The 20,022-nt window shown below is 44.3% G+C and overlaps 1 protein-coding gene across 7 annotated transcripts in view; it reads right to left on the bottom strand.

The window, feature by feature from the left end:
* PSD3 (pleckstrin and Sec7 domain containing 3) overlaps positions 1 to 20,022 on the bottom strand; it is a 597,461-nt gene that overhangs the window by 8,616 nt on the left and 568,823 nt on the right. The window lies entirely within an intron of this gene.

The following is a 20,022-nucleotide window of genomic DNA, read 5'->3' as shown; positions in this document are numbered from 1 at the left end:
AATTCTTGAAAATGTCGAATCCAGTTTGTTGCTCTCATAACCACAACTCAATATTACTAGTTTAGTGATCACAGTTATTATGTATTCTGTAACAAATCAAAAGTGTATATCAGGCCTGTGCTTTCACCTCTGACCAAAGTCTTGTTACAGTTAACAGGCCCGTTCTTCTCTGGCTGAAGCACAGCAAGGGTTAACACCTGAGCAGGAAGAATACGCAGGAAGGACACCTCCTACTGCTGTCATCATGATGAAGCGTGGAGTTCTGATTCTCGCTCAAGTCCCAGAGGACAACCTGACTGTGGGAATCGGGACACTGGTTACATGAAACAAAAACCCTAATTTATAACTTACTTGTTAACTTCAATTCCTGTACCACCCAAAGGAAGGAACTCTGATTTTCAGATATGCCAGCTCCAGAACATGTGCTGGCCTTCAATGTTATCTGAACACTCTGAGCCGGCTTGCACATCACACACCTCGGCCCTGCTTCAGCAAAGGCCTCTCACCCCTCCTTTTGATTCCTTTGTTCTTTTTCAGTTTATTTCCCCTCCTTCTCCCTCCTCATAAAAATCCCTGCCTGTACCAAAAGAGGAAAGTGGGTTTTTGAGGACAGGAGTCTCCCCATCTTCTCACGTGGCCGACACTTGAAGAAATCTCTTTCCTGCTCATCAGCACCTGTGTTGTATGACTGGCTTTCATGATGACAGGCAGCCTGACCTGTGGGTTCTTTTTCTGGTTTCAAATACACTGTTCAATGCATACATGCAGCATACCTGGTGTGCTAACTACCTGGAGAGTATGCTTTGCTGTTGAAGACTTGACTTCAATCCCCAAAGTGGGCAACAGGTATAGGAGACTGATGGATTCATTTATTTAGATAAGAAAAGATAAAATTTTAGTTCTCATTTGTTCTGCATTCCGAAGGAATGTCAATCTGGAATTGTTGGCTATTAGAAGGAAAAACTGTGCTTCTTGGACACTCAGGTTCAAGAAAGGTGTCAGCTGGAGGAGCTGTAATTTCTGGGTTTGGGGACTGGATGGTCCTTAATGGCTCTGTGATGCCCGTAATCATTGGAATGTCCCTTGCATGGCCTGGGTGTCACTTGAGCCTGGCTTGGATATGGTTGTTTACTCTCTTTCCTATTCCCTGTAACTCTACACAGACTCAACCAGAGGAATCAGTCTACAGTGACTTGACTGTCTAGTCCCCTGCAAGACCAAAACACTTTCCAGAAGCCACTCTGGGTTTCCCGCCATACTTCAAATTATTTTCTGATGTTTTTCTCATTTTACAATTTTTTTTCCCATCTATTATTTGTTGAGTATCCACTACATTTTAAATAGTTCCCAGTACTCTGGTCTCTGAGCATATATTTTGGAAGAATAATTGAGAAGAACATTCCAGAGATTATTTTTTTCTCTAACCCTAATTGGTACTTTTTAAAAAAAGTTTCTATCTAAGTTACTATTTAGAACTATTATATATAGTATATTGCAAATTGCAGAAGGGTCTCGGATTCTTGATTTGGCAGATTCTAGTCAGAATGAGTCTTTCACTCTACTGCTTCAACACATGAAGGATTTACAAAGGCCTACAGTGTTTCAATTCAAAACAAAAGAACATGTCAGTTAAAAATTGCCTCAACAAAGGCAAGCAAATTCTGTTATGACTAAATCTTTGAGGAATTTTTCTAGTCAGATTGAGATTTTGTATATTTCAGTTCTAAGGTAGTAATTATGAAGTTGGAACTATTGGGAGCTTTCGTTAAAGTTATTTCATTCAAAGTGGAAAAAAGCTTCTAGTCATAAGCTTGTTCTGGGTCTGGTCTATGTGGGGTGGCCAAGCTTTGGCTGGTGATGAAGATGACATTAATGGAATGCCCGCATGCTAACCTCGGATCATTAGTACAATAATCATATTAGTACATTCCTAACCCTTTTTTACAGTAGAGGAAATAGAGGCAGAGAGAAGTACAAGGTCAGAGTTAGCAAAGAAATAAAGCCGAGGTTTGAACTCAGGAGATCTGACTCCAGCACCCATCTTCTTAAGCTATATTTCCTCCCTGGAGATGAAAGTATGTACATCAGGGTGACTGTTCTGACAGACACTGTTGGTTTGGTCAGTCCAAAGCCATTCTCAGCCCCCTCTTCTCCTATGTCCCTCCTGCTACACAGTTTGATAAATAACTACTTTCCCAGCTCCTCTGTAGCTGAGATGGGCCCTGTAATATTCTAGCCAATGACATAGAAGAAGAAGTCTATTGAGGGGCTTCTGGGAAAGCGACGGGGGCTAGCTCTTCACTCATTCCTTCCTTGACGCGGGTATGATTCCTATAGCTGTACCCTGTGACTTGGGGCAGTGGGCATGAGGACAAAAGAGTAGCACGCAAGGCCTGAGGAAAATGGAAAGATAGAAGCAGGCTGGGTTCTTGATGACACAATGAGTTGGATTAAACTCTAAGATTCCCTAAAACCTCTGAATACCTTGTTAACCGATGAATAACAGATACCCTTAGGGGGTAAGCCACTGTTAATCAGGTACTGTTAATTGCAACTGAAAGCATTACTAACTGACACACATTCTAATTTTAATAAAGAAGTAACAAAGTAAAAGAATAAAATGCTAAGCTTATCACAGAAAGCTACATCAGGGTTTTTAATAAGGGCATTTGCTAATTTAAAAAATGTCACCGGTAATACACATCAGTCTATGCTTCAGTGAAATCAGGGGATTGAAGTAGACAATATCCCAAGGGCATACTAGTCCTAAAGTCCTAGTCACTAGAAATTTATTACTTAATCTGTCTCTAAACTGCTTTGATGGCAAGATTAAAATGCAGGAAAGAATTACTCCCAATATGAACAAGGTTTAGTAAAATGACCTAAAGGCAGTTTAAAAACTGGTTCGGAAAACCAGTGAAGGCAAGCTATATCATGAAACTGGGGCATTTATACAATGAAAGGGGGGTGAAAGACGATTTTTTGAGATGACTTGAAAGGGGACAAAAGGAGAGAAGGTGGTAAGGCCAGTTTTCTACTAGCCTCTGAAGACACTGATAGTACCGAAAAAATTCACCTGAAAAGCACCTGAAGGAAAACCATTCATCCACTCACTCTGCAGCTCCGGCTGCAAAGCTGTTGTCTTAAATAATTACATCAGGGAGTCAACAAACAAAGTCCAAGGCACGGCACAGAGGTGTGGCAGTCCTTGAGTCATCAGACAAAGCAAAGCCGAGGGTCAGGGGAGCCAGGGAAGGAGGGGTGTTCTGTCCTTGTTAAAGAGAAATAAGGAAAAGGAAACTGAAGTGGGTTATGACTTCCCAATGTCTGTGCTCTATTTCTGAGTTACAGAGGCTGACGGAGAGGTGACAAAACCCAGTAATACAGCTTTGCTTTTTACCATTCTCTGAAACCAAACCAAACATGCCTCTTCAAAACATTTTCGCTAGATATATCTTTTCTTTTTTTGTATTTTTCTGAAGTTAGAAGTGGGGACGCAGTCAGACAGACTCCTGCATGCACCAGACCAGGATCCACCCAGCAAGCCCACCAGGGGGCAATGCTTGTCCATCTGAGGCATTGCTCCATTGCAACTGGAGCCACTCTAGTGCCTGAGGCAGAGGCCATGGAGCCATCCTCGGTGCCTGGTCCAACTTTGCTTCAATGGAGCGTTGGCTGTGGGAGCAGAAGAGAGAGACAGAGAGGAGGGAGAGGGGGAGGGGTGGAGAAGCAGATGGCACTTCTCCTGTGTATCCTGACCGGGAATCAAACCGAGGACTTCCGCATGCCGGGCCGAAGCTCTACCACTGAGCCAGCTGGCCAGGGCCTGGTAATATATCTTTAACCTAAGAACTATTCAGTGGGTATTGGTTTCAGCTACCTCTTTCCCAGATTACAGACTCATCTAAATATATAGATCTCTATCCAGAGGCTGCTCCTCCTCCCCAATATTGCCTCTGTGTAAAGAAACAGCTCTGCAGGAAGCCATGAAGAGCAGTGGGAATGCACATGATTTCTGAAGTTGCTTCATCATTGGTATCTCCTTTTTGGGGGAGGGAAAGACATACTTCTTCTGGGGCGTTTATATTCTATCTTCCTTCCAGAGAAGAAATGATTCCTAACTTTTTTTTTAAAAAGAACAAATGTGGAATTTAAGTTAAAGCTGGTGTGTAAGGAAAAGTACAGCAGCAGCAGCAGGAAGGGTATTTGTGAGTCACTTTGAAGCCCCCGATGCACCAGTACAGAGACTGAACCTGGTGGCACGGCTCAGCCGGGCCGTCGGCCGAGAAGCTGGCCGGCGATACTGCGGCAGTCACGCTGCTCCCCAGCAGCCGCTCCTTTCGCGCTTGGAACTGGGATTGTTAGTGAGGATGTCAACGTGCCTCGTCCCGGGAGAGGAATCGTGGTTTAAACAGGACGTGATAACCCTTTACCTCCTTTGCCAGTCAACCCTGCAGCCATGTGGCCTAGATTTGGTTAATGACCTGTAAGTGGAAGTTGACTAGGGTACTTTGGTGAGAGCAGCTTTTGTGACCCTGATAAAAAGTGATGGAACAAAATGTGTGAAACTCTGGTAGCCATTCTGAGACCATAAAATGGTGAGCATGAAGACAAAACGCCAACGTACTAAGGAGAGCAAGTTAGAAATCAGGAAGATCACTATCCATTTCCAGATTTCTTACGTGAGATAAAGACTGTTTAGACTGTTTAAATAGTCAAGTTTTCCGATATTTGCAGTGAAAAGCATTCTTAGCTAATAAGATGGTCTACACTCAGCTTCATCTCACTCATAAAAAAAAATCCCAGTTGAGTTGTACATGCACCCCTATCTTCATTTTATTTAGGAAAATACATGCTTGATTAATAGGCTTTGTTGTGATGTTGCTTTGTTAGGTTTTCTCTGAATATTCAATAAATTATTGATGGACATTATCCACTACAGGCTGTACGTGGGCAACATAATAAATATCAAATCTCAGTCCTTCTCTACAAGCTCACAACATGCAGGACACCTAAGAGATTCTAAGAGTTAGCCAAAATACTGACAGTTCTATACTAGTTTCCGGAGCAGCTAATGGTCAGTAGTCTAGTATTGAGTGAACAGGCTAGAGATACTTGCAAAGCTCTGAAGACGGAAATGCAACAATAAAAACTTCGCTCCTTGATCCTTCTCTTTCTCTGAACCCCCACAGCCATTCTGTTGGCAACGCCTGTCCCTGTCCCTCTAGCTTCAGAATATACTCAGAATCACACCATTTCCCACCACCGTCACCACTTCCAGTCTGGACCAAGCACCATCATCTTGTGGCTGGCTTACTGCAATAGCTGCCTCATTGGTCTCCCTGCTTCCCTCTTGGCCCTCCCACCTCCACACAAGCACTCTTCCCAAGAGAGATGACATATTACAACGTAAGTCAGAGTGTGCCATCTCTGCTCTAATTGCTCCAGTGGCTTCTCATCCTTAAAAATCCTTTCTGACACCATATTGTTTCTTTTCTTTTCTTTTTAAGTGAGAGGAGGGGAGATAGTGAGACAGATTCTCACATGCACCTCGACCTGGATCCACCTGGAAACTCCTGTCTGGGCATGATGTTCGAATCAACCAAGCTATTTTTAGTGCCTGAGGCTGATGCTCAGACCAACTAAGCTATCCTCAGTGTCCAGGGCCAATGTTCGAACCAATCGAGCCACTGGCTGTGGGAGAGGAAGAGGTAGAGAAAGGGAAGGGGGAGAGAAGCAAATGGTTGCTTCTCATGTGTGCCCTGAGAGGGGATTAAGCCTGGGACGTCCATATGCCGGGCCAATGCTCTGTCCACTAAGCCAACTGGCCAGGTCTATCATATCCTTAAAATCACCCAGAAAACCCTAATCTGTGTCCACTTTCTTCTGTTCTTCTGGTCTGCATGCCAGCGTCTCTCTTCCCGGACACCCCGAGCACGGGTGACTCACTCTTACTCCCAGGGCTGATGGTGCTTACTGTGCAGGAACCCACAGGGCTTATTCCCTCACTGCCTCTTTCTCTTCTTTTGATCTTGACTCAGATGTCACTTGTACACTGAGGTCTTCCTTGGCCATCCAAATCTAAATTTATAACAGCTACTTATATTGCTGTTCACTGCTTTATTTTTCTCCTTAGCACTTCTGAGCATCAGACATATAATATTTACATACAAAAAGCAATCTTGTTTATCTTCTCCCTGCCAAGACTAGAATGCAATTCATGAGGGTAGGGACTTGGGCTTTGCTTACTAATATGTCCCCAGTATAAAAAACACATAGTATACACTAAATAAACATTTGTTGAATGTATGAAAGAAAAGGAAAAACAAACATGAAAAAATAAAAATTTTCATATCGAGCAGAAAACATTTCAAACCCTCATTATAGCAAACTCTAGAAATATAAAAATAATGGGGATATAGATAGACATAGAGGTAGGTGCCTGATGAGTTTCTAAGCCAGTAACCTATGGGGACACACTTTAATCTCCCATGTTTTCCACAAAAACACTAAGGGCTGACCCTATGTGGCAGTACTGAGGCTCACGAGCTGCCACTCAGCAAAAACTGGTGTGTACCCTCCCATGTCCATGTCCAGTTTTTTTTTTTTGTTTTGTTTTGTTTTTTACAGAGACAGAGAGAGGGATAGACAGGGATAGACAAACAGGAACGGAGAGATGAGAAGCATCAATCATCAGTTTTTCATTGTGGCTCCTTAGTTGTTCATTGATTGCTTTCTCATATGTGCCTTGACCGCGGGCCTTCAGCAGACCAAGTGACTCTTTGCTCAAGCCAGCGACCTTGGGTCCACGCTGGTGAGCTCTGCTCAAACCAGATGAGCCCACGCTTAAGCTGGCAACCTCGGGGTCTCGAATCTGGGTCCTCCGCATCCTGGTCCGACGCTCTATTCACTGTGCCACCGCCTGGTCAGGCTGTCCATGTCCACTTGACCGTGACTGTCAAGACACCACGCATAACAAACCCTGACCGTGCACTGAGGGGCAGGCTGCGAACGGGGCTCTCTCTATAGAGAAAGAGGTAGTTTATCGCCTACTTTTGAAGTTCATAAAACAGACAATTGTTTTCTGAGGACCTTTTATAGCAGTAAATGAAGACCAATTTTATTATTCATGTTCAGCTTAAAAATAAAGAGAAGCTGGAGCACAGTATATGGACTATGTTGGATCTTCATTTGGATAGTTACTAGATCTCACTCATAATTGCAGACCAGTCTCTTAAAGGTTGCTTTATATCAAAAGCATCCATTAAAGGGATAAAGATTTGTCCATGGTTATTTATATCTGAACTCCTCTGCTTGAACTTCTTACATGTAATTTACATGCAATGGGTCAGGAGCACATTTACCTTCCAGTAAATACTTCAATACTAACCCAAGAATCTAAGCTCCCTGGGTGGGAGAGCAGCAGCCTCCTCAGCATTTTTCTTTTTTAAGATTTTTAAAATATTTATTCATTTTTTAGAGAGGGAGAGAGAGAAAGAAAGAGTGAGAAGGGGGAGGAGCAGTAAGCATCAACTCCCGTATGTGTCTTGACTGGGCAAGTCAGGGGTTTCGAACCAGCGACCTCAGCGTTCCAGGTCGACGCTGTATCCACTGCCACCACAGGCCAGGCACCTCCTCAGTATCATTATGGAAAGGAAACTGTTGCTGACACTAACAAATAAACCATAGCAATATTGAAGTTTTATATTTTGTTACTTGTTGCTGACACTAACAAATAAACCATAGCAATATTGAAGTTTTATATTTTGTTTTGACAATAACATTCATTACCAGAAGGTAGAAAGGTAAGAAGAAATTTAAAAACCTGAATGTTATAATTAGTATAACTTCATGCTACAAAGTAATCACTAGGCAAGAACTAGCCTAGCTCCAGACAGGAAGAGCAATGAGACCGGATGTGGAAGAGGAGTCCATGAGAAAGAAGCATGGTGCAGTGAGAAGTGTTGGGGGCAGGTCACCTGCTGTGGACGCTGCCAGGAACTAGTAAGCACGGCATTAATTCACTTTCTGAGATCATTATTCAGTCTTCATTATGGGCCCTTTCAGGTGTGTGTGCCTTTCATTAAGAAAGGCAAAGAGGGTCTGAGAGTAAGATGTGCCTCAGGGACGATTTACTACTGGCTTTGGTCAGGTTTTTAAAGATTTTGTCTTAGTCTCTGCTGGCTCCTTTTCAGATCAATTCTAACAAATTTCAGAACTGTGCACTCAACATCCTCGGGAGTTCTCTCACAGTGTGAAGAGCTTTCTGACAGGGCAACTGCGTAACACTCTAATTCCGCTAACAGAAAAGAACTCGAGATGGGATCTTACCAAATCTGAGTCCAGCAGCCGCTCTGCGGACGAGCAGCTGATCATTGTTTTTGTGGCTGGGCATTCAGCAGACTCTCCCTTAATTTCCTTCTTAAGATTTGCTATTTTCATGAAGCCTTTTGTGACCAAGAGACAAAGACAATTCAAATGTTTAATGGCTTCTTTATCTACTAAAATAAAGCCCTTTCTTCCCTTTGTAATCTCCTTACATCTTTTTGCTACGTTATTTAAGTTGGTCTTCAGTTACTTATAAAAATACTTCTCAAATATGTAGAAAAACATATCCTTGTTCACTAGCAGCAATGCTTACGAGGGAGGAATAAAAAATACCACTTCTAAAGCTGCTGCTTAGATTGAATGTTAATTGCTTTAAAAAAAAATCACAGCTCTTGATATTATTCCAAAAGAAATTTAATCATATCCACATGTAAATTTACATGCATCTGACCGAGCAGTTTCTTTTCCCTTGAGCCCTGCATACAATTTTTTATTTAATTTAATAGAACACTATCGCCTTTTGACCTCTGCTATGAATACGGTAGTAACAACCTGAATGACAATGAAACTGCACAGGCAACTGTAATACGGCCCTGCCATTTGCATTCGGACCTCACGGCTCTGACAATCAAGTCCTGAATACATTTCCTCCTGACATTTTTCTTTCTCATGGAGGCAGAAGAAAAGGCCATCTTGAAGCGGGAAGGAAACTAATAATGTCATGTACATAGCAAAACACTTTTTGCTCCTAGATCTCTCCAATGGAAAACAGAAACAAACCAAAAACTAAGGACAAGCAAACAAAACAAAAAGGAGCTTGTGAGTAACTGCTCATTCACATAAAGGCTGCATTGGCGTTCTAGGGGGGGGGCGGTGGCGAATTCATCTGCACAGGTTTTCTCCATGATTGGCTGAGGTACCCAGCATCACCCGCTAACTTACGAAAGGAATTACATTCAAAATAGAGCTTTCTCTAAATTCTGATCTGAAAGCTATGTCAGGACTTATGTTTTTTTAAAATAAAATTAAAGGAAAGGTTTCCTCCTATACTACTTCCCTATCAGGCTTCGGCATGCTGCCTAAATGCAGCAAATACGCACATTCTCAGTTTGTTTGTGGCTTCCCGGGAAAACCGAAGGAAGTGTGGACTCAGCTCCTTTGTTTCACTCTACCTTTCGGCTCTAGCGCTCTCTAAATAATGTTCTGGTTTCAATTTAAGAAATATTTAACATGAAAAGTTTACTTTTTATACTGACACCAGCAGAAGAGGTCAAGGCTGTGACGCAGATGAAAAGGACTGGGTTTGCAGAAACGCTCTGATGCTTCAGAGTGTCTGCTCTGCGGCCCTGGCCCCGGGTGCCTAGTCTTTGCCAGGTGACACGCAGGCCGCAGGCTGATGCCACCGCCCCAGAGGAAAAGGAGAGCCCAAAGGCCAGCAGGGTGAACCCCCCACCCCAGCCCACGGTCCTGCTGCTGCCTCCTCAGGGCCCACCTGAGCACAGGAGCTGGGTTGCTCCTCATTCCCGCTGAGGGCTAACTCCTGGAACACCGGCCACTGCTCTCACGCTGTTTCTCTAGCTCTCAGAGCCCCTCCGGAGAGCCAGTCTGTGTTAGCGCCCAGCCTTCCCTTCTAACAGAGTAAACCCAGACTCTGACCTGAAAAGCACACAAAGATCACTTAGAAAAGCGCATTTTGTTTTCTAGGTGGAAAACTCAAGAAATGAGTTGTCCGGTTCCAACCCATTAACTGGGGGTTCCAGTTACACCAGTTCCTAAACGGCCCCGCCCAGCTTGGCCTTGTGGCAGGGTTTTGACAATAACCAAGTATATAAAAACCTTTTAAAAAATTTACTCTGGCCCTGGCCGGTTGGCTCAGTGGTAGAGCGTCGGTCTGGCGCGCAGAAGTCCCGGGTTTGATTCCCGGCCAGGGCACACAGGAGAAGCGCCCATCTGCTTCTCCACCCCTCCCCCCTCCTTCCTCTCTGTCTCTCTCTTCCCCTCCTGCAGCTGAGGCTCCATTGGAGCAAAGATGGCCCGGGCGCTGGGGATGGCTCCTTGGCCTCTGCCCCAGGCACTAGAGTGGCTCTGGTCACGGCAGAGCGACGCCCCCGGAGGGGCAGAGCATCGCCCCCTGGTGGGCAGAGCGTCACCCCCTGTTGGGCGTGCCGGGTGGATCCCGGATGGGCGCATGCAGGAGTCTGTCTGACTGTCTCTCTCCGTTTCCAGCTTCAGAAAAATACAAAAATAAATAAATAAATAAATAAATAAATAAATAAATAAATAAAAATTTACTCTGGTTGGATAGATTAACGGCATAAAATATTGCTGTTCAGTAAAATGGAAAAAAACCCACGTCTTTTGAAACACAGGGATATGAAGTTAAGTTTCTATATACCCAAATAAGTAATCTGAGCTACAGAAACACTACTTAGTTATCTGGACAAAAGGCTAAACTTAGTTCTTGCGGGATAAACTTTGTTTCTCACCAAATTTTCCCTGAGGGAACTCACGTCTAAAACAAAATTTCAGTCTATTATGACAACATTTTTATACAGGTCATGCTCTTAATATTTCGGCTTACATTTTGTTGATGCTTCTGATTGTATTAGAGCTCTCTAAGGTCACAGAAATGTCCCTCAGAGGCACGTTCCCAGACCTCCTCACCACAGCTTGCTCGTCACAGACTCCGAGCTCCAAAAAAGGCCACAGCAGGCATAAGGGGACAAGGTCAGTCTTCCCAGGAAATCTTTCAAGTAGGATCTCAGGAGGCTTTCAAGGACCTGCCCACGACATTTCACACCCCCCCCAAGATGTATTAATTGTTTTGACCTTGAAGCATTTCTACACCTTCTGTACACCCTGCTAAAACGCCCCTTTCCATAGGAAGCCCCATCAGCTCCCATCTTACCCGTTCTGTGTCCAGCTTTGCCCTGGGGGGGGAGGGATAAGGCTCTTCCACCCATGGAGTCAGAACACCAAGCAACCGGGTGCCAGCCAAGTCCCTGCCTCCCTCCGGGTCTCAGGTGCCTCACGGGCAGAATGAGAGAGCGTGGCCACTTTCCACTGTAATCTTCCCTAGACTCTAAGTTGGTGAGACTACTTGGAAGAACCATATGGAAGAAGACACAGTATAGGTTCTTAGGAGGGAATGTGAAACCTGAGGTGGGAAGAGGGTACTAAAAGGAAATAGGAAAACCAGCCATGATTTACCTATTTCACAACTTTGTCCAAGGCCAGAGCGAGTCAGGGCAGAAAGCTACCGTGAAAACACCCTGCACATTCCTTACTGTGTGGTCAGAACTGCCTTCTTCCACGCATCCTGCTTCCAAGCGTGGGCTTAGGAGGAACGTGAGTGGGCAGGTGTTGATGCTCCTGGGAGAAGTCACTGTGACACAAACGGAACAAATCTGCAGCCTTCCAGCGAGGCTGGGCTGACAGTGCTTACAGCAAACATCTCTTGGCTTGCGTATGACTCTTTTAGTCTCATATTTTCAGAGAAAATATTTCTGAAAACATTTAAAGTTTTCATTGTAAGTCTACTGGGTAATTTTGAACTAGATACAGCTAGAGAACCTCAAAAATCTGCTCCCCACAAAAAGCCTCTTCATCTCCAATCAGCTACTTAAGCAAACAAGTTTTTACAACTCTTATATCACAAGCATACAGAATCTTCTAGAAAACAGTAAGACGAAACTTAATATGGCCTAGAGAGAGATAAAGTACTTTGGGTAAAAACCGAAACAACAAAAACAAAAAGCATACCCTTTTCATTGTTCTGATTCCAGAGAATGGACCCGGGAAAGGACCAGGCAACAGCCATCTGCAACCTGACACACAGGGTGGGTCATTTACCAAAGATATTCGCATTGTTCATGTGAGAACTTCCATTGTGAGGTAAGTGAATCTAGCTTTCTCCTATCTTGTAAGTTACTGATGGGAAAAAGCCACAAGTCTGCAGGTGAGTATATCACTCACACCAGGGGGTGGGGGGAGCCACAAGTCTGCAGGTGAGTAAATCACTCACACTGGGGGGGGGGGGAAGCCACAGTCTGCAGGTGAGTAAATCACTCACACTGGGGGGGGGGGAAGCCACAGTCTGCAGGTGAGTATATCACTCGCACGGGGGGGGGGGGGGGGGGAGGGGGGCTCCTTGTTAGTGTATCTCTACCCAGAAGTAATAGCCAAAATGTTAAACAACTGGCACAGCAGGGGCGCTGCTAAGCCACAGCGGACACCATCCGCAGAGCACCGGAACTCCTAATGGGTGCACAATACCTGCATACCCTACTGCGCAGCCGCGCCCCTTCAGTTAAGCACAGACCCTGTGCCCGGGCTGTTTCCAGGCCTCTGCATACCCGGCTGACTTTTAAGCAGACTGCGTGGGCCACACCTGTGCTGGCCAGAAAGGCAGCCTCCGGCCTCACTTGCCACACAGCACGGCAGACGTGGCTTATCTGCACTGAGATATGCCACAAGGGTAAGGCGTGTGCTAAATTTTGAAGATATAGTAAGAAAAAAAATGAATGTTAAATATCTTAACATCTTATACTAATTACATGTTGGAATGATAGTATTCTGGATATACTGCATTAAATTTAAATATCTTATTACAATTAGTTCCACTGCTTTTAAGTTTTTATTTTATTTTTTTAAATTTTATTTATTCATTTTTATTAAAGAGAGAGAGAGAGAACAGAGAACAGGGGGAGGAATGGGAAGCATAAACTCCCATATGTGCCTTGACCAGGCAAGCCTGGGGTTTCGAACTGGCAACCTCAGTGTTCCAGGTTGACATTTTATCCACTGAGCCACCACAGGTCAGGCCTACTTTTAAGTTTTTAAATGTGGCTGCTAGAAAATTTAAAATTACATATGTGATTTGCATTATATCTCTACTGGATAGCACTGTTTTAGATGCCCAGATCTCCCCAAATCAAACTATTCGTGTTCAGTGTTTAACATCCTTAGCGTGAGAGTGAGTTACTTTACTCCACTAATTGGTGTTAATATGTCACTGTCCTCAAAAACACATACAGAGTTGGAAGGGGACTTATAGGTTAGTTCACTCTTCCCCATCTCAATTTGATACACAAGAAACCGAGGCCAGAGAGGATGACCATGTAATACACACATCAAGGACAAGACGAACAAGACCTCTTCACTGCCAGTCGTCATTTCCCCAGTTTTACTAATTTATTACTCAAGTACTTGCCCTTTTTCTGCAGAAAATATCTTCACTCAAAGCAGTGATCTCATCACAGCAGACATTTCAGGCATAAGGACATAAGGACAGAGTTGGAAACAGGGAGTCATTTCAAGTCACACGACTGGCTGTTTATTCTGTATTCTGGAGGATGGCCCTAGTTCTTGTCAATCATTTATTTAAGATGCCATGCAAAGGATCCTGTTGCTAAGTGTCTCTTCCTTTCAAAAGCACATATCATCATTTACAGATTAAAATTCAGAGCTTCTTAGCCTTTTTTCATCATGTCATACAAAATGCAATTCCAATGGCAATGCAAGAATTATGTCTCTATTATTGCCTGGACCAGAGAGCTTAGACAACTTCTGATCTTAGGTCTCTAGCCTTTGACCCGTAATTATACTACTTAGCATACCACTAAAAAGAAGAAAATTCTTAAATTTTCCCAAGAATTCTATTAATCTGCAATATCTTAGCTTCTCAGACCCAGACGTGTAATTACCTTTGTGATGTTTTCTATAAAGAGGATGGCAATGGAGTCGGGCTAGTCACAGTTGCTAAGACCGAGCTGTGCCACTAATCTTCTTTAAATTAATGGATTTCTCCCTTGCTTTCACCAGGGAGAAAGAGACTAATAATTGCTATCTTTGTACTTTTATGATCAAGGCCACTTATAAATTAATAGCTAGGTCATTTTGTTTCAGAGGTGGATTTGCCTTGTGACAGGTGGCATTATATTGAGATAAGTTCTTGTACTGCTCCCGGGAGAGGAAAAGTGGTCCACAGTGAGAAAATCACTTATCTGATGTAGACAAATAAAAAATGAGAAGCTGGCCCTGGACGGTTGGCTCAGTGGTAGAGCGTCAGCCTGGCGTGCAGGAGTCCTGGGTTTGATTCCTGGCCAGGGCACACAGGGGAAGCGCCCATCTGCTTCTCCACCCCTCCCCCTCTCCTTCCTCTCTGTCTCTCTCTTCCCCTCCCGCAGCCAAGGCTCTAATGGAGCAAAGTTTGCCCGGGCGCTGAGGATGGCTCTGTAGCCTCTGCCTCAGGCGCTAGAATGGCTCTGATTGCAGCAGAGCGACGCCCCAAGATGGGCAGAGTATTGCCCCCTGGTGGTCATGCCGGGTGGATCCCAGTAGGGCGCATGCGGGAGTCTGTCTGACTGCCTCCCCGTTTCCAGCTTCAGAAAAATACAAAAAACAAAACAAAACAAAAAAAAATGAGAAGTTGAGGAAACAAAGTTAAGATCACAACGAGAGAATTTGTTCAAAAGAAATACATCAGACCACTCACCCACCCAGCAACAAGCAACCCAACAATAAAACTGAGGGTTCACAACCAGAAATTTTTATTACATGCCCTTCTAGATATGAGCTGTTTTGAGTTTCCCTAAGGACTGTATGGAATGTGCTCTTATTTTCAAGTATATCAGTTTCAAAGAAATCATGCCATTTTACATGCCACCGAAAATTAGAATTCAGAAACAATGCAAAATGTCTCAAGAATGTCCTAGATTTTCTAGATTTAAAATATTCAGCCCTAAGACATTCATATGTTTCGTTACAGTGGACATTTGTTGTTTCTAAAATTGAGTTTCCTAGCCATGTGGTTGGTGTGGGTTCTGATTGTGTTAAGCCATAAAAAGCTTATACTACTCCAGGTTGCAATTCAGGAGTGACACTTGGCTGAATTCTAGCCCCTAAGCCAAGGAGACTTTATTCTCCATGTGGGCTGAGCCATCAGGGAAGTGAACTCTTTTCCCTGCTGGGCTGAAACCTGCAAACACAAATACCTGGAAGTATCTCCTTTCTAACCACGAAGGGACAGTGATTCCAAAGTCCAAGTTCAAAGATCTAAGAAAGGAGCACATCCACCAGGCTCCGCCTCTGCATCAGGATGGCAAAGCCACTTTGGGGCCAGCCAGCAGAGCAGTGTGAAAACCGATCTGATGTGTTATAATATGGAAGGGCAGGGAAGAGACGGTTTGCCTTCCCTAACTGCTTTCAGATTGTAATAAAAACAAATACAGCGCTGTGCTCGCTAAGAAACATGTTGGATTTGGTCTAGGGACCACATAAAATTCACTGGCACTGTGAGGGCCACCCTGCTTCCACCAGCTCTGCAATGAACCTTGAAAGCGTCTATTAACTTGACCCTCAGTGACCCCTCTTCAGTAAATGCTTTACAGCACAGTCAGCTTTTTCAAAATTAAAGTATGTATTATAGTACATTGATGTTTGTGTTGATTTTTTAGACATAAGGCTATATTGCACACTTAACAGACTATATATCACAGTGTACACATAACTTTCACATGCACTGGGAAACCAAAAAATTAGTATGACTCCCTTTATGTTATGTGCGCGTTATTGCAGTGGTCTGGAACTGAATCTGCAGTTCTCCGAGGTAGTCATGTGTTCATCTGCATCATATTTTTAATAGGTTTGGGCTGCTACCCAGAATCCCTTTCCATAGTCAGATCTAAGAATTAACTACTTAAGCCACTGAAAACATCTTAAATGTTACACGGAAAACATCCTTGAATACACAGTATCTTCCCGGGAACTTCTTTAAAGGCGATGTTTCTCTAAGGGCTCAGGAGTTTCCCAGAGTTTTTACCTCCCATCTATTGGTCCCACACTACATCCTGATACATTTCCAAATCCACCAGAAGCATGGAGAGCAATTCAAACATTTCTAAGTGAAATGGGAACTGAATAAAGTAAAAATAAGTTAATATAGCGAAATTAGGCTATTTCAGATATTTACTTTTGGAAATTGAGAAATAATGGTGCATTTAACATAGACTTATGATGCCTAACAACTCTTTCAAAAGTGAGATTACATTCCAAGTGAACCCTTCTAAAAAAGTAACAGGCCCTGGCCAGTTGGCTCAGTGGTGGAGCGTCGGCCTGGCATGCGGAAGTCCTGGGTTCGATTCCCGGCCAAGGCATATAGGAGAAGCGCCCATCTGCTTCTCCACTCCTCCCCCTCTCCTTCCTCTCTGTCTCTCTCTTCCTCTCCCGCAGCCAAGGCTCCATTGGAGCAAAGTTTGCCCGGGCACTGGGGATGGCTCCATGGCCTCCGCCTCAGGCGCTAGAATGGCTCTGATTGCGACAGAGTGACGCCCAGGATGGGCAGAGCATCGCCCCCTGGTGGGCGTGCCGGGTGGATCCCGGCCGGGCGCATGTGGGAATCTGACTGCCTCCCTGTTTCCAGCTTCAGAAAAATACAAAAAAGAAAAAAAAAAAGTAACAGCCACAGCTTGGAGGCACCAATTCAGTCAAAAATAAAACAACCCTCCTAATTAACAGTTAACAAAGAGAAGGACATGCATGTGGTCATGTAGCCCAGTGCTGCGTTTTGACTCTCTTTCTAACAGGCTTGGGCTAAGATAGATGGAAGTCTCCTGCTCTCTGTAGACATTTTGTAGTCTTAAAAATAAAGCCTGAACCTACTTATTTACCAGAATTTCTAATTATTTACTGTCAGCCAGTATTTGGAGAATTTCTAAGACATAGAAAGAGCTATGAATTTGGCCACCATGAAAAACTGTTGGTGCTCAAAGCAACTTGAGAAATAACAGAAATGCAAAATGTTAGGAGAGCCTGGCTGGGTAGCTCAGTTGGTTGGAGCATCGTCCCACTACACCAGGGGTTGGGAACCCTTTTGGCTGAGAGAGCCATGAATGACACATATTTTAAAATGTAATTCCATGAGAGCCATACAACGACCCGTGTACGTTAGGCATCATCCAATAAAAATTTGGTGTTGTCCCAGAGGACAGCTGTGATTGGCTCCAGCCACCCGCAACCATGAACATGAGCGGTAGGAAATGAATGGATTGTAATACACGAGAATGTTTTATATTTTTAACGTTTTTATTTTTTAATTAAAGATTTGTCTATGAGCCAGATGTAGCCATCAAAAGAGCCACATCTGGCTTACGAGCCAAAGGTTCCCGACCCCTGCACTACACCAAAGTTGCTGGTTTGATCCCAGTCAGAGCACATACAGAATCAACCAATGAATGCATAAATAAATAAAACAACAAATCGATGTTCCTCTCTCTGATCCTTTCTAAAATCAATAATAAAAACAGTCAGAAGCAACTCCCAGTGTCATTACTAACAGCTTACTGTTCTAACAAAATAAGAGTTTTCCTCACCGAGCTGTGAAAACGGTGGAACTGCTCTGAAACCACAGGTGGCCTTGACCACAGGGACAGGTGAGAGAGCTAATTCCAGGCCACAGAGAGATTGAAGCTCCCCTGTCACCTCCCATGTGAGGGTCACACTGAAGTGTGCACGCTGCTCTCTGTCCTCAACTGCCCATCAGACCTGCCTTTTGGGGAGGTAGGTACTGGACGTTTCCAGGGAACTACTCCAACTGCTGTGACCTCTTACACGCAATGATACAATTCCATTTCCTCAACAGATATGAACTGAGCACTCATTCCATGCTCTAGAAGCCGAGGGTAAAGCAGTGAGCAGAGTACACAAAGCAGTCACTAACTCTCAAGGCTATTTAGGGAGTGAAGTGGCTTGCTCAGAGATGTCGCTTATAAAGCAAAGTACTTAATGCCATGTCAAGGATCTCCATTAGCCAACACATGGATCAAAATCTGGTGGTTGAAACAACAGCAAAGTGTACCCCACCCTCAACACACACAAGATACTGCTTCAAGTTTACATGAATGAAAAATGATACTTTTTTTTTTTTACAGAGACAGAGAGAGTCAGAGAGAGGGATAGATAGGGACAGACAGACAAGAACAGAGAGATGAGAAGCATCAATCATCAGTTTCTTTTCGTTGAGACACCTTAGTTGTTCATTGGTTGCTTTCTCATATGTGCCTTGACCGTGGGCCTTCAGCAGACTGAGTGACCCCTTGCTCGAGCCAGCGACCTTGGGTCCAAGCTGGTGAGCTTTGCTCAAACCAGATGAGCCCGCGCTCAAGCTGGCGATCTCAGGGTCTTTGACTTGGGTCCTCTGCATCCCAGTCTGATGCTCTATCCATTGTGCCACTGCCTGGTTAGGCAAAAAATGATACTCTTTAAAAGAACAATTACTTTTACAGAAACCTTTACAGAGAACATCTGGAAAGTGAGGCACCCTTCTACCTTTCTGGTAGACACGGGTTTACCTTTCTGGTAAAACAGCATGGCAGACAATCCAACGTGCTCACCAAATTAGCACAGGGTGTGCTTTTAATGAGCTTAGGGTCCTGGAGTGCAATCCTCAGGCTCCTTGAACCGACAATGTGATGAAAGCAAGACTCGAGCCTGACCAGGCAGTGGCGCTGTGGATAGTGTTGAACTGGGATGCTGAGGACCCAGGTTCGAGACCCCGAGGTCCCCAGCTTGAGCGTGGGCTCATCTGGTTTGAGTAAAGCTCACCAGTTGGACCCAAGGTCGCTGGCTCGAGCAAGGGGTTACTCAGTATGCTGAAGGCCCGCAGTCAAGGCACATATGAGAAAGCAATCAATGAACAACTAAGGTGTTGCAACGCGCAACAAAAAACTGATGATTGATGCTTCTCATCTCTCTGTTCCTGTCTGTCTGTCCCTGTCTATCCCTCTCTCTGACTCTTGCTCAGTCTCTGTAAAAAAAAAAAAAAAAAAAAAAAAAAAGAAAGACTCAACCCCACAAAGCTTGGTCTAAGTTTGTGTCCAGAGAGGAAGATGCTGGCTCTTGCTGGGTTACCTTTTCAGACAAGGGTGTCACAGTAGATTGAAAACAGGAAGTCTTCTCTCAGTGGCAAGCCCTCCACGGTCCTGCGCAGTCCCCACTGCCTGGGACAGGCTTTCAGCCTTCAGGGTCAAGGGCGCAAAGCAAGGTGTTGAGTGCCGGAAGCCAGGGACTGAGGTGTTGGGAAATTTAATTAGCACGTGTGAAACGAAAAGGGCCATAGCTTGAAAGCCCTTCCAGAAGCGTGAAAGAGGATTATTGCTGTTTGAGAGCTCCCACCTCCCGGGAACAAACAAGCCCAAGGAGAGCTGCTTAGTTTTCTTGTTTGTTTTTCAGAAATTATTTGTTCAAGTCTTTCGTTGGTAAGGCTTCCAGAGTTTGTGCTAATAAACTTCCACTTTTACTAAAATAGAGACCCATCGTCACCTGCCCAGAGCACAGACTCTCCTGACCATGAAGAGAACTAACTGTACGTGGAGGTGCAGTGGGTTAAAGGACACACTTTACAGCCAACGCTTTATAACTCGGGAAGAGACTAAAGCTTCCCTGAAATCCTGCTCAATTCCACAAGCGAGCATAGAGCACAGATTAGAAATGAACTGGGTGTCCCTGCACTCCAAAGGCTCACTGTTTCGGGCAGCAGAGGTGTCACAGAATTCACCACAGATACACAGTGAAAGAACTTGAACAAAGCCACCTGTGATGGGACTCGCAGCAAGTAAATCGAACTGGTGGGCTCAGAGCAGGCTTTTCACAGGGGGGTCTGGTCACATCTTGTAAGATACAAAGACTTTCAGAAAT

The sequence above is a fragment of the Saccopteryx leptura genome, chromosome 4 (assembly GCF_036850995.1).
Source record: "Saccopteryx leptura isolate mSacLep1 chromosome 4, mSacLep1_pri_phased_curated, whole genome shotgun sequence".
In the NCBI taxonomy this organism is placed as follows: domain Eukaryota; kingdom Metazoa; phylum Chordata; class Mammalia; order Chiroptera; family Emballonuridae; genus Saccopteryx; species Saccopteryx leptura.
Note: the sequence above shows the minus strand (reverse complement) of the source record. Positions and strands in the feature narration are given on the sequence as shown.